The sequence below is a fragment of the Alligator mississippiensis genome, chromosome 4 (assembly GCF_030867095.1).
Source record: "Alligator mississippiensis isolate rAllMis1 chromosome 4, rAllMis1, whole genome shotgun sequence".
In the NCBI taxonomy this organism is placed as follows: Eukaryota; Metazoa; Chordata; order Crocodylia; family Alligatoridae; genus Alligator; species Alligator mississippiensis.
Window position 1 is genome coordinate 235,232,029 of NC_081827.1, and position 15,782 is coordinate 235,247,810.

Sequence of the window (15,782 nt, forward strand, 5' to 3'; positions counted from 1 at the left end):
GTCCTCGCTCCTACCTTGGGTAAATTCAAAAAGAGGTTGGATGAACACCTGTCTGGGGTCGTGTGATCCCAGCATGTGCTCCGGCCAGTGGCGGGGGGTCAGACTAGATGATCTATTTAGGTCCCTTCTGACCCCTAACTACTATGAAACTATGAAACTCTGAATCCTTGTTGACACCCTTCAATTTCCCTGCATGCCGTCATTCCAAAGAGGATCCTTGTTTAAGGCTGCTATTCCTAGGAGTCCAGCATCAACCACTTAGCTCTTGTGCATCCTTGAGTGAGAAGTTTTTCCCTCAATCACTCAGTTCTTCTTTACACCTTATTAGCTACACATTCTTTGTCCTTGAACTATTAAATCTGTGTCTTCTCGAGTGGTATCCTTGTGGCTGGTGTCACTGTCATCAGCCCATTGGCTCAGCCCGCCGGCTCCCCAGCAAGGACTCATAACTATTTCCTGCACAAGGAGGATTACCCCAGTGCCCTGATCCTGGTACTGGTAGGTTTAAGTGGCTGATCCCTCTCTGCTGACTAATCTTCACCAGCTTGGTTCAGTGACCTGAAACTCACCTGAGCTGCGACCCAGGTGCATCACACTCCTGGTCTTCTGTGCCTCCATACAGACACGCACTGCTGTTCTCCAGGAAACCATGCACTCCCCTCTCCAGGGGTTTATGAGCCTTGGCTCTCTTACTTTTAAATCTCCTGGGTCTCTCAGGCTCCAATCACATTGCCAGCAGCTGGGGATTGCTGGAAGCCAGGTTTTGCTGGCACTTCCAGGTTTTTCTCCTGGACAAGCTGGCTGGCAATGGTGGGAACCTGGCATGGCTCCTGGATTGGTCGAATGGAGACCCTGTCTTTCCTGGGGTCCCATTTGTCGCTGATGTTGGGGCTGGTCGCCAGATCTACCCAGGTGAGCCCTGCAGAAGCCCGGCATGGCTCCTAGGAAAGTGAAGTGGAGACCCTGGTTGTATGCAGGGTCCCACTCATAATGGGGGCAAGGAAGTGGCTCCCTGTTACAACAGTCTAAATAAACAGGATACACACAATAAGGGGGAAAGGGTTAAAACACTGAAACATAACAAAAAATGTCAATGGCAGCAAACTTCATGTTAAATCTTTCCATATTTAGGGTGCATTTAGTTAGGATATAAGCTAAAGGGAAAGAATAGTAAAGTCAGAGGAAACATTGAAGGGAAAGAGGAGGAGAATGAGGTAGGGAAAAGAAGGTAAGAAGTTGTATAGAGAAAAGTTAGGAGCGAGCTAATTGGAACAAATGGCAAATTAGCAGATGGCAGAGAAAATCCAGTCAAAATTATTTTTTTTCTGAAGATCTTACTGTGACTGCTTCATCAGTTATTCCTATTGGCTGGAATCTCTGGCTTGCTTCTGTCTGCAGTTTCCTCTTACAAACTGCCATGTGTCAAGGACCCACCTGGGTCTTGGTTTGCACAGTGTGGAGGGTTTCTTCCCCCATGCAGTTTTGGGTCCTGGAGGTAGAAGAGGAGGAGCAGGAGTGGACCCTGAGGTTGATCTCATTTTATAGTCTCCCTTCACTGTATCATCCCTGCTTTGGCTGCTTATCCTGCTGTTATTCTTAGCTGGTTCTTCTCTGGTATTGGATACTGCTTTAGAAAACTATGATAGCCTCACGCACATTCCTTTTGATCACTTTTCAGATTAAGTCCTGTCAGAGCCTACATCTAATGCCTGTTTATCTGGAGCTTAGATCTTGTGTCCCTAAGCACTGGTGGGATCAAAGGGAGCACACTTTCAGACCACAGTGATAGATATTAAGCTGTAAAAAGGGTTGATCTCTGCTGTTATCTTGAAGACAAATGCATATAGCTCTCTAATATCATACTTAATTAATCAAATTAAAAGAAAAAAATGTGAACTATACATTTTGAGCCTTTTACCTCGCCATCACACTGACTACATATACTGAGAGTTTATTGCCTTAACTGGGTGCCAGTGGAACAATCCTACTGGCAGGTAGGTGGGTACTGAGTGGGTAAGTATTTTTGTTACCCCTGAAACCCAACAAGCAACAAGTAATTTAGTTTTGGTCTCCCTCTATTGACAGATTGTAAAAGGAATTATTTTAAATTTTTAAGACTGCGTGTGTGTGGGGGGGGAGGGGTTTGTGTATGTGTTGAAATAATGGATAAAGGAGGAAATGACACAAAACAGAAAGTTCATACAAGCTTTTAAAATTTGGACACTAGGAAAGTATGGTAGCATGACCAGTGAGTATCATGGCTCCATTGGTTAGCCATGTATGGTCTATATAAACATATATGAAAATACAGTTCATAAAGAGTTTATACCGTAATTTAAGACAAGGTGCCAGAAAAAGATATAAACAAAAACACAGGAAATAAGGTCAGAAAATGAAGGCGACAGTCACTACAACATGTTGTAGCTAATGGCCTCAGGTATCATGGTGATAGGCAAGATTGGGTTAGCTGTGCAAATAACTTGGTATATTAAAGATGATTTCGTTGGAGATTACCTAAACTAAGTAGAGAATCTCGTCTCCTTAAAAAAAAGCTCTTTTCACCTTGCTATCCAACTAGTACTTTAAAAAGTAATATGTCATTTAATACCAGCATTATGTCATCCAATATCAGGACATCATTATATGAAAGCACCAACACATTGGCAATGAATAGAAGAGAAGCAAGAATGTAGACTAAGGCAAAATGAAGATTTTCACAAGATTTTTTTTTTCAGTCAGGCTACCAAAATTACAAGATAGAGTGGAGATAAGCAAATACTTCAATGTTGGCAGACAACCAACACTGATTGAACCCAGGTCGCTCTTCCCTAATAAATGTGTCTTTTCAATCCTAGCTATGGTAATATAGTGAGAGCTGCATGAGAATAACTCTCCTTATAATTGCATGAGACATATAGATATATCCCTCTGCCCCCCTTGACTAATGTCTCCAACATGACTTGTTAGCTTGTGCAATAATCAAGTAGCTATTAAAGATAAGCTGTGTTAACCTTTTCAAAAATTAGAAGAGCATGACTGTAACTGGAGGTACAATGGTTTCCCGGAGACTAGAGCACAAGGGTGAAAGATCATCCTAGTAAGACATTAGTAATGGATGTATTATTTATTTATTATACATCTGAAGTGTGTGTGAAGGATGGAGTCTCTGACTGGAATGACTCCTTTCTGTATGACAGTTTTTTTCCCAAGGTGGAAAACAAATGAGGGACAAATTCTTTACAAAAAAAAAATAGAAGAAAATGATTTTGTTCCACAAGTTGAGGCAAATTCTTAATGTATTTCTTAAGTGTATGAGTTTCTTTTCCCTTCTCCCAGCTTCCCCATACCTATACAGCCGAATAGATCACATGGCTAGAAAGTATGAGATTCCAGTTTCTCCTCTACTTTTTTCTGATTTTATTTGCAATTTGAGTCCATATCCATGTTGTTCCAACCTGATCCAAAACCAACCATCCAAATGTATTCAGATATATAGCTTTGTTTTTTGGATCCATTCATTAAGGAATATGCCACTATAAATAATAATGAATAAAGCTTATCACCAAACAATACAAATATTGGTATGTCACAAAATAGTTTCATAAATTGACAACCCAGAAGTACAAGATAAAATGAGTTTCTGATAAAATGGTAAGTAAAGACCATTTCAAACCTACTTCAACTATAATAAAAGGAGAGCTCTTTGCTTGCTGTTAAATATAATATATAGAACACAATTGACAGACATGATAAATCTTTATAAGAATATGTAATAGCTCAAAAATATATTATACAGGAAACCCTTTCTATTTGCATATCCGCTATTTGCGGATTTGAATATTCACATTGCGCTATGCCATCAGAGTGGGTCAGTGCAAATGCTGCCGTGGCTCTGTCGGGCACAGAGCACTGCGTGGGGAGGGAGAAGGAAGAGCTGGGGAGAGCAGAGCAGACAGCAGAGCTGGGTGGGCAGAGAGCGAGTGCCAGGGATGGGGGGGGGAGGCAGTGGTGGCATCTTCTCCCCTGGAGGCAGCTATGGTCAGTCCCCAGGCACTGTGGTGGAGCCCTGTGCTTTCAGCTTATCATGGGGAGGGGAGCAGGGGGTGGCTGTGGGGTCTGACAGGGAGCCCCATCAGTATTTGTAGATTTTGCCATTTGTGGGGCTCTCCAGAACGGGTCCCCCATGAATGGTGAGGGTCTCCTGTACTTTACATAATCTAAAAAGAAATCATCTTCATATTGTGTGTGTGTGTGTGTGTGTGTGTGTGTGTGCGCGCGCGCGTTAAATAACCTTTGCACTGAAGAGCTGCTGCTTGGGGGAAGAAAATAAAACATATAACAAAAATAGATAATGCTAGTAGGAAAACTCCAAAGAATGCAATATACAATTCCAGGCACATGGAATATTTATAAGGTCTGACTTCCATTAAAGTAGCATCTCTATCACATTTTTGAGATTTTAATATCTACAAGTAATTAATTGTCTTCCACAAGGACTGGTAAAAGGATCATCTAAATGAATGTGTCCTAATTAACACTTTCTCCCTCTCAAGACATATTTTTGTGCATTATGAACTATTCAGCACTATTTAGCAACTCTGTGGATCTGTAGTTCACCCATGTAGAAACACATAAAAAATGTAAAACAGAAGATGAGAAAACCCATAAAAACTGACAGATGTAAAGAATTAAACTGACCATTCTAGGAATTCCTTATATACAATTCCTCTTACTACAATTAAAACCTTCTATAAAGATTCGGGGGGGGGGGGGTTCTATTTTTAGGAGGACCACATATTAATTTAAAGATAAGAGGATCTATTTCTCCCTTTGTGTAGGAATTAACATGGGCTTAATGGAGTGACACTGCAAGAATTTTCTGCTCCCCTCTAGCACCGTGTTCTTTTCCTTCTTTGTGTCTAAAGAACAGAGCTGTTCAACTGCCTGGTACAGAAAATACCACACAGGAACCACATTATCCTTGTTGATATGCCAGAAATTCCAGGTGGATCCTGATAACTCACAAAAGGAAGGTACCAAAAGTGAGAGTATAAGCCAGTGTCCAGACTCGCCAGACAGTGAAGGAAGAATTATAGCCCCAGCTAGAGGTGACATCACATCCCTTTCCTCAGGAAACTCAAACCTAGAACAAAGCGATTCAAACCACTGAATAGTGATGAAAAATCTTTCTAGCAACAGGCAGTGAGAAGACAGAGAACATAAGATACCTTTCCATTTTAGCCCAGCTTCCCTTTCCCTTTTATTAATTGACCCAATGGCCATTCCCAGATTGGTGTTCTCCATGCTGGAAGGGAGTAAGGGGGTGGGGGGAGGATTGACCCCAGGAAATCCCAGGGTCAAAAAAAAAAGTGGAGCAGTGCACAAAGGGACAACATGCACCGCCCAAAAACAGAGTCTGACCAGCCAGAGCCATGTTCTGGCTGCCAGCCAGGCTCCAAACAGCAGGATGGCCACTGCTGTAGCCCCAAGATGCCACCAGGACCCTAGGTAAGACTTCTGGGGCCAGCCCAGTGTTGGCCTCAGCTTCCCCTACCCCACCCTAGAGTGACCCCTGCACCCTCTACCTACTGCAGCAGTCCAGCAGTGGGGGCTGCTGCCTGGCTGTGACCTGCTGCCACCTATGACAGTAACCAACATCTTGGACGTGCAGCCCCATGGCTGCATGCCTGCCAGACCTGGACAGAGACTGCATGGCTGCCGGAGCTGTGTTATGGCCACTACAGCAGAGCCTCCTACCCTCTGGTCCAGCTGCCAGTGGGCTGTGGCTGCACAGTTGGCCATCGGGCAGCATTGCCGTCATGTCTTCTGGTGCCCCCAGTCTACTATCTGGACAGCAGAACATGTGCTCATTGTGGTGACGTGATTTGGACTGTCAAAGCTTATCCTCTTAGTCCCAAATGGTCAGGTCAGCCACCCGCTTTGCCATCTGGATGGGTCCCCAGTGCTGGCCCTTGGCAGGCTCTTCTGCCCGGGTCTTGCCACTTGCCTCACCAGAAGAGATCATGGTGTTTCCTGTTTAAAAATTGCAAATTCTCTGATAAGAAACCCAAAGTCTCTCATTAAAATATCCAAAATCCATGTTCTTCCATGATTAAAATGAAATGCCACTATATAGAGAGAGATCAGTTTGGCACCATGTGGCACAGGCGGTGCTGGGTCCCAGTGTGCACGGCTGCACTACAATGTTGGGGGGCTCTGCCAGTTGTGGGCTAGGAGTGCCAGGATGGCAGCTGCTGCTGCTGAGGAGGGGCTGTGCACCATGTGGGGGGTAGCAAGGGGGAGGACGCCCACCCACCCCTCTCAAGCAGTTCTCTCACATCCACACACACAATCCTCCCCACTCCCATAGTCCCTCCTACACCTGCACAGTCCCCCCACACCCACAACCCCCCACAATACACCCACAAACCCCGCACCCCCTGAACCCTTACACAAGCCCCATACCACCCCACAAACCTCACTGCCACAAATCCTACACCTAGCCCTACACCTAGCCCTACACCCACCCACAGACCCCACACCTATTCCACCACACCCCTTCCTCCCTGAATCCTAAATTCCTCCACCCATTTCACACCCTGTGTGCCCAGCCACCAAACGAGATGGGATGGAACCTGATGGCAGGAGCTGAGGATGCAGGGGCAACTGCCACGCTGCAGTCCTGCCCCATGCCCATACCAGTGCTGGGACACACAGCTCCAGCCTGGGGGGGGCGGGGTCCTGGTCCCAGAAACCAGTTGGGTGTGTGATGGACTGGGGGGAGGGGTGGAGGTGGCAGTAGGGGTGTTATGAGAGGCTGAGGGACTTGGAATTTTTCAGCCTGGAGAAGAGAAGACTCAGAGGGGCCTTGGTGGCAGGCTATAAGTATATCAGGGGTCAAAAAAACTCATGGGGAAAAAAAGCAGAGCAGCGCACATACAAGCAGTGCCTCCTTGCAGCGTGGAGAACACCTGACTGTGCAGCATGTGGTGCTGCAGACGTCTTTGCAGCACTACATATCACATGGCCACACTTGTCTGGATGCATCCAAAGAGTCTTTTTTTCCTTTCAAGCTTAACTGATGATGTTTCCTAATTTGCCTCCCCCTTTCTACTTCATCCTCTAATTCAGAAATGGCTAGCTCCCTTGGCCCCCCACACTGGAATTAGACTGTGGGACTCCTCCCAGGCCTGATCCTACCTCTGGCAATGGGGTTAATGGAAGTGGCATTAACCACCATGGGTTCCTGAGCCACAGGGATTAAGAAATCCATAACTCATCCCTCTACCAGTAATACATTCCCCCCTTCCCCAAATTCTCATCTCATCCAGGAGCCCCATAGGCCATATTTTTTACACATCTGTTTAATTGGGTTACTTCTGCTTTATGAAGGTTAAGCATCACCCAAAGGGTCCAGAGACTGGGAAATATAATAAAAGGAAAGAAATGAGAAGGCAAGTTTTATGGAAAGAGGGTCTGTGAACACACTGCCACTTCATTGCTTAAACCAGATGCTGGACCATCACCCTACTGACCCTATATCACTCCACAAGGACTTGATACACTGGTGGACAGAACCAGGTATAATCACTGGGGAGATTCATCCCACTGCCTATACAAAAAATATTTTGGCAGGGTAGATTATCTAAGGGAGGAAATATTACAGGCATATAACTTCTACTGAACTGAGACAAAAATGTAGTAATATAATACTTATATCTAGGTTATTAGAAAATAAGAGGACAATACTAAAACTACCAGCTAGAAAATTACTTTAGTACTGTAGCATATCATTTTCTCAAGCATAAACTCTGTGAAGTCTGATATATTAAGAAAAAAATGTATACATCCCCTTGGTAATGAGGAGTGGAATTAAAATTCAGGCAAAATTAAATTCCAGAAGATTAATGTTCCCTTTTATTTTTTGATGACAACTATAAACATAATGTAATTTTGTGAATTTAGTGCTTTAAAATGCAAGTTGATACTCCACAATGGTGCAATTGTAGTCACAGAGCAAATAAATACTTTTTATCTGAATGTCCCAACAGGTAAATTTTGCAGCAATAATGAAATGACTTTGAACTCCTTAACTACCATTTAAATAACATAGAAACAAATAAGCAGCTTACAACTGCTGCCTCTGCAGCGAAGCCAAATCCCAAGCATACATGCTAGTAGTGCAGAAGAGAACACAGCAGGAGCACTTGAGAAGGTTTATCTAAGCAAGACTGGAAGAAATGAATTCCTGCTAATTATCTGATGATGGCATTTACCAGAACATGAATAAGGAAGCCCGAGTATGGTTTAGGTGCCTGAAGATAAAGATTAGCAAATTATGCCTTCTGATGAATTGTGTTCCTAAACTTAGTTAAAGCTTATTTTTACTTTTTAAAATTGTGTAGCTATCCCTTGTCCTCTAGGACTTACCTCTGGTAAACACTTGAGTAACAGTACCCATGGCAAGTATGTTGAAGCATCAGCACATGACCTTGTGGAACTGCCTTGAGTTCCCTGGGAAGACAGATGAATCTGAGGCAAATCTGTTTCTTAATAAGGGTGCCATGAGGAGTGTTTCTAAGAAGGGTGTTGGACCTACCTTCATAGGGAGAAAGGAAAGAAACAATATGGAGGAAAGAAGCAGACAGAAAGAAAAAAAAATCTCTTATTAAAAAAATAAAAATAAAGATCATGATCATCTGACCTGGAAAGATTTTTTTTTTAATAAATCATCTGGTCAGCAAATATGATGGTAGAAATCACACACATTGTTTGGAGGCAATTGTTCTCTCTCAGTCTGGTCCCTCTTTTCTTGGGTTTGATGCTTTTTTTCTCAACCTAAAGCAAGCATGCTTTTTTATCGGAACAAGTTAGACTGTGTCCACCCTGGTTGCAAGAAGTAGCTACCACTGATGGGATATCATTTCTGGGAAGGTTTGACTTGCAAGAGATGTTAGGAAAGGACATTTCATGCTGTTACAAGGAACTCACATTAAAGCCAGGCTCTGTCAAAAATGTCTTTGGCCTAAAGAATACTCCATCAGTTAGTGGAGATCCCCCTCCAGCAATGCCTGGAGTCACTACATCAATATTCTGTACAATGAAACTGAATTTTCCCCTTGTCTGCAGACAACAGGTCTTTCCAGGTGAGGTAAAAAAGGCTGCCATCTGTTCTCATCCTTAGAAGCTAAGCTAAGCCTGCTCAACTGAAAGTTCCCTTGTATATATTACACAGAACATGTAAGGAAACTGGGCATCCTAATCCCAACATACCTTTCATTATGATTAAAACTATAATCATAATTAAGACAGAACCTTAAAAAGCAAGTCATTTCATTTCTCAAGTCAAAACTGTGTTGTTAATTAAAAGGAAAAAAAATGCAAAAAAAGAAATCTCATTTGACCTAGCTATATATATGTTAACATGCATGCATTCAACTAATACAATCAGGGCAGCAATGTTGCTTAACAAATACGAGGCTTTCCATAAATCAGCGTGTGCGCAAAGTAATATGCATAACAATTTACTCTTACAAATGTGTAGTTAAAAGAAGCAGGGAGAGCTCAGAAGTGGTTATTTATGTAATGCCATAGACGTGCATGAGATTTTGCAGACTAGTATGATGTCAGATCCCTGCCTTTGGGAGTTCATAATCTAGGATCCTGTTTCCAGTGAAATCACAGAAAACTTCCACTGACGGCAGAGGAAGCAGGACTGGCTCAAGATAAGATACAAAGAAACAGAAAGAGATGACATTTAACAAAGGGAAGGAGATATGGGAAAGAGAAGCTGGCTGCCGCATCTGTTGAAGTCAGTGGGAGGCTTCAAGTTAGAAAAAGGAAAAACATTTTGCCCACACACTACAAGAAAGTCAAAGTTTCAGCAAAAGACAGCTTCAAAGTCTGGTTGGTTTTTTTTGTGACACTGGTTTTCTGTAATTGTTTTATAATAAACAAAATGATAACATTTAGTGCTAGGAGTGCTTAGGTATAATAGGCCCAAAATTAAAAATATTGAGATAAAACCAGTCTCCCAGAGAGATCCCCCTCTACTCTCTTCTACTGACCGATCCCTTTTTTGTGAACAGCTTTGAAAATAATTTACTCCATGCCAACGTAAATGGCCATCAATGTGAAACAAAAACAATTGGCAGGAGTAGTTATTTAGTTTTAATTCTTAAACAGCACAGCAAAAAAGGTGTTTCATCATATTGCTTCATAATTTCAATAGTTATGTGAGTAGGGCTGATGCAGATCTATTCATTTTAGTGTATTCAGTGTTGAAGGGCCCTGGTTAAGAAAGTTAACTCCAGGGAATCTACTGGCTCACTGTTTCCCCCTGAAGATTTAAGCTTCTGTGGATCCCTAATTATCTAAATGTGTTCCTCAGAACCACAGGACCAAGAAGACAGAGGGGAATCCACCCACTCAGCCAAGGTACAATGACAAAAGATATGTGCATTGTACCCCTTTGCACCACCTATTGCTTAATTTTGTCCAGTTTTCCACTGGTAGATCAATAACTAAGAAGACAACATTGACTACTGAATGTCCTCCAAAATATTTTTAAAGAAACTTTACAACATTTATTAATTTTTTTACAAGTAGATCTGCTCAAATTCATTTTTGTACTATACACAAAGTACAAATAGTAGTGACAAAAGGGCAAAAAATAGAAATACCTGCTTCATAAGAAGCTTGCAGTAATTTTAACTTTCATTTTATATACTAACCCATAAAATTTATACGGGAAGAAACTAAATGTATAAAATGATTTATAGGTGGATTAAAAAAGCTTGCAATGTTTTAGTTTCATACATCTTCATGAAAACAGTTATAAATCTCTGTAGCCTAAATTGCTTATCCAAGTTCTACAGAAACAGCATAAACAGAGCAAGCAATTATCTGTAATAAACTTTTCCTTTAATACTGTGGCACTCACACTTTTGTAAAGCAAATGTCATAATTTATCTCATACTGTATCACAAAATCAGATTTTTATATTCTGTAATTATTGCACATATTTTTTGCACTGAACAAAAACAGCATTCTCTGCAGTAAGGTGATCTAGTCCAGTCCTTAAATTGTGAACAAAATGCTAAGTTAATACAATCTGTAGGACCCTGGGTTGGTTCTTACAGATACTGATGCTTCTGTAACTCTTCAGATTTTCCTCTTTAAACATACTAACTGAATTGGTTCAACAACACAGTTTTCATGATGGTTTGCTCTAGTTCAATTTAAAATATGGATTGGTATAATCAGTGTTTGCTGGGAGCCAAACTTAGGATAGCAAATTATTTCTACTCATTGTAAGATGACTCATTTTAAGAAAGTTCTTTGCCAGTTACCCGAGCATGTGAAAATCAAGTTAGAATGATTTCTCTTAAAGCAGAGTTCTACAATGGTTTGCACAGACAAGTTTATAAAGTTGGATTCTCAAAACTGCAGGGTTAGCAGAGCTCTGCTCCCATAGTCATGGATCAAGATATTATTGTGCACATTAAAAAAGATGGTCTTACTTTACTTCTGTTGCTCTGTTACATTGATTCTAAGCTAAGGGGCCAGTAAATTAACTCATCCAAAGAACTACATTATAAAGATGAAAATGAACATTAATTATAATATTTACACAATATATGGACACCAAAAATTAAAATAGTATTAGGAGTTTGATATAAACTAAGGAGAAAACAAGGAATCCTTTGTTCTATTAAAGAACCATACTGAGAAGTTTTACAGTTTTTAAAAGAATGAGCAATTTTGTAAGTAGGACATGATTTAGGATCTATAGACTGAATCACTGGCAGAATAGCAGCTTTATCTCTTGTATTCAGAGATCTCTTGTATTCAGTCAGGAACACAATTTTTGACTTAGCACATGCAAACTTGGTATGTGAGGATTTTTTACGCCAGATGTCTTATTACCTGAGTTTCCACTGCACTTCTTGTTTGGAGCCATCTGCATGGGTCTGTCAGGCACACTTTGCAGACCCTCCCAATATCTGAACCTTCTGTCAACAGAGAAGAGACCCTTGAATGTGCCTATCTTGTGTGCATCAAACTGCAGCCCTCCACTGCCTTCTCAGGAATCCTTGCCTGAGATTGCCCACAACTTTTATTTAATGTACTGCTCATGCAAGGCCTCATCAAGTCCCAGGACCTCTTGGGACTCCAGACTGTAGCCAAACTCACCATCTACCAGACCAGGAAGGAGGCCCTGTCTGGGGGGAACCTGAGTAACTGTGGGACTCTTTTCCTGACACTCCTCTGTGCACATCTCCAGGCAGAATTTCACTAGGCAGCTTCCACTGGCTCATTGAACATGTTTGAGGGGCAACAGGTGTTGGCTCGTGCAATTTGCTCCCAGTCAGTTGTCTACATGTGCACTACTGCACAGAAAATGTACTACAGTATAGATCTACTTTATTACAGTATAACTCATAAATCCAGCATGGTCAGGGGTTGGGGGGGAGTAGTAGCAGCTGGTCCTAGAGCAGCAGCCACACAGAGCGGTGGTGCGGGGTGGTGGATGGTGGTAGCAGCCACTGCGTGCAAGCTTCCTCCTCTGCTGCTCTGGGACCTGCTGCCACTACTCCCCGATGTGCCAGAATTTTGAGAATTCCAGATTTTTGATATTCAGATTTATAAGGTGATAGTGTACCTGCATCTACAGGTAGTAGCCAACCCGTAAAAGAAGCTCTCTCTGCTCCCTTTTCCCCCTCCCATTCTGAAAATTTGCCACCTCAACGTGAAGAGGGGCAGCGGGGGCTGAACTCCCCCCCCCCCCAAGACTGAACTCCCTTTGCTTCCTTTCTCCCCCCCACCCCACTCTGAAAACAGCAACAGGCTGGCAGGCAGCACAGACACAAGTTACAGAAGATGATCTGTTTTGAAACACCTTCATCTGACCCCTCATGCAATAAGGGGTCAGATTTTCACTGCACAGGCCATTTTTGAAGTGGTCTGCAATCATACACTTGGTTTGGTTGTAGCGCTAGACTGCTTTCTGTCACCAGATCAGACAAAAATTGTCACTTCTGGCTGTGCCCACAGTCACTACCCTGCTTTAGACCTGGGGGTGAGGTGGGGAGGGAATCCCTCCCCTGCTTCCCAAACATCCCTCCCAAGTGTCCTACAGAGGGTCTCTGGCTGTCCCCTAAAATATGTAAATTTCCCTTCTTCCCTTACAAACCAACATTAAATTTAAGAACTAAAAGTGGGTAACAATCAAAAGATCCTCTGTCCTTGCCTCCATCCCTGCTGAAAGGTGCCTGCCCAGGGAAGCCTGCTAGCTCTGCAACTACCATATGTGCCAGCAGTCTTCTACTTTCTAGGTACCTCAACCCCTACCTAACAAAATATGCCATAAGTCTCAGCGGCTCTGCCAATATGTATGAGCACTTCAACTACCCCTAATTCCTCCTAACCCCAACACCCCCATCTAGTCACCCCTTGATGTCCTGTTTTATTCACTTCTCCACCTATTTCACTACAGGCAGTTCTCATCTTACCAATCTCATCTCTTTCTATGACCAGGTGACTTGCCACCTGGATAAGAGAGAGGAGGTCAACATTGTATACCTAGACCTCCAAGAAGCCACCTAGATCTGGTATCTGATGATGCTCTTATGGGAAAATTGGAGGAGTATGGGCTTAACTGCTCAACAGTTAGGTGGGTAGGAAGCTGGATGCAGGGTAGAACCCAGAGAGTTCTAATGAATGGATCTGTATCATCTTGGCAAAATGGCCAGTGGTGTCCCTCAGGGGTCTGTGCTTGGTCCAATACTTTTCAACATCTTTATCAATGATTTGGATGTGAGGGTGATGAGCTCACCAGCCAGGTTCAGTGATGACATCAAGTTATGGGGAGAGCATGGTCATGCTTGCAAATAGGCTACAGATATAGGTGGACCTAGACAGGCTGGCAAGTTGGGCAGATCAGAACCAAATGAAGTTCAACACTGATAAGTGCAAAGTGCTCCATCTGGGAACGAACAATTCCCAACATACTTACAGACTCAGTGGTGACAAACTGACTAGCACCATGACTGAAAAGGACCTAGGGTTAATAATAGACCATAATATGAACATTAGCCATCAGTGCAATGCTGTAGCCAGCAGGGTAACCAATACTCTGGCATGCACTAACCGACGCATCTCAAGCAAAACCAAGGAAGTGATTCTTCCATTTTACTTAGCATTGGCGAGACCGCAGCTAGATACTGCATCCAGTTCTGGGCACTGCACTTCAATAAGGATGTGGAAAAGCTTGAGATAGTCCAGAGAAGAGCTACCGATATGATCAGAGACTTGCATAGCAAGCCATACAAGGAAAGGCTGAGGGACTTGAGGCTTTTCAATCTAAAAAAGAGAAGGCAGAGAAGGGACTTAGTAGCAACTTACCACTACATCAGGGGAGTACATCAAGGTCTCAGTAAACAACTGTTCAACAGGGCACCCTTGGGGAAAACTAGGAGTAATGGCCACAAACTCCTAGAAGACTGGCTCAGGCTTAACACTAGGGAAAACTTCTTCACAGTCAGGGTGTCCAGACTGTGTAATAAAATCCCTCCAGAGGTGGTACAATAACCTACCCTGGAAATCTTCAAGAGGATACTGGAGAGTCACCTCGCTGGGGTCACCTGACCCCAGTTGTCTTTCCTGCCTAGTGCAGAGAGGCTGGATCTAATGATTTTGTGAGGTCCCTTCCAGCCCCTTACAATCTACAGTCTATTAATCTATTTCCTAGACAGCCCCAGCACTCACCCACCTACTGCAGAAAAAAAAATACATCAAGTTTTGTATATATAGCCTACCTTAAGCTTATGGTCAGATGCTAGTTAAGTTAAAGCCATTAATTATGAAGATCACTAGCAAGTAACATTCCTGGAGTTGCACAGATTTTGAAGCTCTGTATTTTCCCAATATTTCAGATATACACTTCTCCATTCCCCAAGCTTTTCATTTTTAACATATCATACATCATCTTTTGAAATCAGATAGAGGGGTGATAGTAGCAGAATCTTCATTCCCACATTTCAAAATGACCCTGAATCTCAGAGACCATTATGATGATTGGTGACACTCAGTAGAAGTGTCTGTGAATTAATGAGCACTAAAACTAGAGTGAAGTTTAATCTAATTTTTGTTGGGCACAGTACCCATCTATTCAGAAAAAGTTTAGTCACTTTAGCACTGAGGAAATATTTATTTGATAAAAGCAGATAACTGCATAGGTCATCAGAGTAGAGAAAATCACCTCAAAAATGGACTTAATTTGCTTCTTTTTCTACACTTTAGCTAAGCATCATTGTACTTGGACTTAACGAAGGAACATCACAAATAAAAAACAAAAGGCAAGTCATAGTTTAATACTTCTAGAATTACAGAGCTACAAAGACTGAAAAATGAATAGTTAATAGAAGTGGACATTTTTAAGTAAGATGTAAGTACTTCAGTGGACTATACACATTAATAAAGTGTGATAAATACTTAAGTACATTGTTTAGTAAGGGTTATAGAAAAGTCAGTATAGGGCACGGTGATTAAAGAAAATCTTCTTTATATGAATTAATGCAAGTATAAAATATTCCAAGTTAAACCCCAAAACATATTTTCTACACTATACTGTTTCATGGAGCCTTTTGTATCATTCAAGAGAAAGACAGCAGCCTAAGCAACCATAACAAAATTTGATCCACTGTCACACTCCTGTTGCATTTATATTATCACAGTTATAAGAGATAAGTCCAGAGGAACTACAATGTAATTCGCCACTC